General features: G+C 48.7%; 1 non-coding gene across 1 annotated transcript; it reads right to left on the minus strand.

Annotated features, from left to right (window-relative positions):
- Positions 1 to 2016: 2016 nt before the first annotated feature.
- On the minus strand, positions 2017 to 2180 carry LOC126031687 (U1 spliceosomal RNA). The gene has a single exon (XR_007503520.1). It is a non-coding gene; the product is annotated as a U1 spliceosomal RNA (small nuclear RNA).
- Positions 2181 to 2553: the final 373 nt, after the last annotated feature.

Here is a 2553-nt window from a genome sequence, read left to right on the forward strand (position 1 = left end):
TTCTCAGTGTGCTCTTATTTTTGTTGTTGTTTTGTTTTGGGTTTGGGGGCCACAATGTAGGTGCTCAGGGTTCCTGGCTCTACACTCAGGAATCATTCATTGAGGTGCTCAGGGGACCATATGGGTTGCTGAAGATCAAACCTGGGTTGGCCATGTGAAAGGCAGGTGCCCTCCCCTCTGTACATATCGCTCTGATGTGCTTTGAAGTTTCATTTGGATATCAGCGCCAGTTTCTCTTCCACTTATCATGCCGAAATAATGTGATTCTGTAGAGGTGTTAATTTATCAATTTGGCTTGTTGCCACGCTGAACTATTTTTAGATTTTGCTTTTGTGCAAAATTCCCCCTTTGCTTTTGGTGGTAACCTGATAACCAGGGGAGGCTGGGAGGCCCCTATACCAGGCTGGTGGTATTCACACGTTTTGACCTGAGTCTTGTTTGGGGCTCATATCTGGCTTCTGTGCTCCCTGATACTGTACTCCCTGTAGTTGAGGTCCCCACACACATGCTCTCCAGCACTCCCCTCTAAGTTGAGGCATACAAGTCATAGTGGTGATGCTCCCCAGGGACTGCGTGGTGCTCCCACCACTCACCAGGGACTGACTACCTGTCGGCTGTGGCACTTGGACATCTCTCTCAGATGTGTTGCCCGGCTCATACTCTCTTTTTATTTTTTTTTTTTTTTTTGGTTTTTGGGCCACACCCGGTAACGCTCAGGGGTTACTCCTGGCTATGTGCTCAGAAGTTGCTCCTGGCTTGGGGGACCCTATGGGACACCGGGGGATCGAACCTCGGTTCGTCCAAGGCTAGCGCAGGCAAGGCAGGCACCTTACCTTTAGCGCCACCGCCCGGCCCCCGGCTCATACTCTCTCTTTGTGGTGTTGGGAATTGCTATGGCAGCACCAGGCTTGGTAGAAGTAGAGCTGCAGGCTCCGAGGTAGAGTTCTGTGAGTGTAACCAGCAGCACTCATGATATGTGAACTCGGAATCACTGGCTTACAAGGCTGTGTTGGGTGGTGTAAAGGATGAGGAGTCCCAGTTACGGACCTCAGAGCTGACCGTTCTCACCTATACACAGACATTTCACTGGAAAAAGCTTTTGGCGAGGTTTTTTGGGGTTATTTTATAGTTTAGGGAAAGTTACTTCTGATTTATGTTTTGTACTTAAAATGTTTTCCTTCTTCCTTCCTTCCTTCCTTCCTTCCTTCCTTCCTTCCTTCCTTCCTTCCTTCCTTCCTTCCTTCCTTCCTTCCTTCCTTCCTTCCTCTCTCTCTCTTTCTCTTTCTCTCTTTCTCTCTTTCTCTCTCTCTTTCTCTCTTTCTCTCTTTCTCTCTCTCTCTCTCTCTCTCTTTCTTTCTTTCTTTCTTTCTTTTTCTTTCTTTCTTTCTTTCTTTCTTTCTTTCTTTCTTTCTTTCTTTCTTTCTTTCTTTCTTTCTTTCTTTCTTTCTTTCTTTCTTTCTTTCTTTCTTTCTTTCTTTCTTTCTTTCTTTCTTTCTTTCTTTCTTTCCTTTCTTTCTTTCGTTCTTTCTCTCTCTCCCTCCCTCCCTCCCTCCCTCCCTCCCTCCCTCCCTCCCTCCTCCTCTCCCTCCCTCCCTCCCTCCCTCCCTCCCTCCCTCCCTCCCTCCCTTCCTCCTTCCTTCCTTCCTTCCTTCCTTCCTTCCTTCCTTCCTTCCTTCCTTCCTTCCTTCCTTCCTTCCTTCCTTCCTCCCTCCCTCCCTCCCTCCCTTCCTTCCTTCCTTCCTTCCTTCCTTCCTTCCTTCCTTCCTTCCTTCCTTCCTTCCTTCCTTCCTTCCTTCCTTCCTTCCTTCCTTCCTCACCCGGCAGCACTCAGGGGTTACTCCTGCTCTATGCTCAGAAATTGCTCATGCCAGGCTCGGGGGACCATATGGCAATGCCGGGATTTGAACCACTGTCCTTCTCCATACAAGGAAAATGCCCTACCTCCATGCTATCTCTCTGGCCCCTCCTTCTGCTTTCTTTTGTTTTGATTTTTTGTGTTTTTTCTTCTTTTTTTCTCAGGGGAGAGCACGAACGCAGTCCCCCACTACCACAATGTATGCAGTCGAGTTTCCCACATTTGGGGAAATCACAGGGGTCAGCACATCCAGAGTGCAATAGATAAGCCTCGCCCTGGGGAAACCACCTTCGTGATCATGGTATCTCCCCTGCCAGGTAAGTATTTTTATTTTGTTTTGTTTTGTTTTTAGGCCAAATCCAGCAGTGCTCAGGGGTTGCTCCTGGCTCTGCACTCAGAAGTTGCTCCTGGCAGGCTCGAGGGACCATAGGGGATACCAGGGATTGAATCAGGGTCGGTCCGGGTCAACAGTGTGTAAGGCAAATGCCCTACTGCTGTGCTAATACTCCAGCCTTTTATTTCATTTTATTTTATTTATTTATTTTTGGGTTTTGGGCCACACCCGGCGGTGCTCAGGGGTTACTCCCGGCTGTCTGCTCAGAAATAGCTCCTGGCAGGCATGGGGGACCATATGGGACAACGGGATTCGAACCAACCACCTTTGGTCCTGGATCAGCTGCTTGCAAGGCAAACGCCAC

Source organism: Suncus etruscus, chromosome 15 (genome assembly GCF_024139225.1).
Source record: "Suncus etruscus isolate mSunEtr1 chromosome 15, mSunEtr1.pri.cur, whole genome shotgun sequence".
Lineage (NCBI taxonomy): Eukaryota > Metazoa > Chordata > Mammalia > Eulipotyphla > Soricidae > Suncus > Suncus etruscus.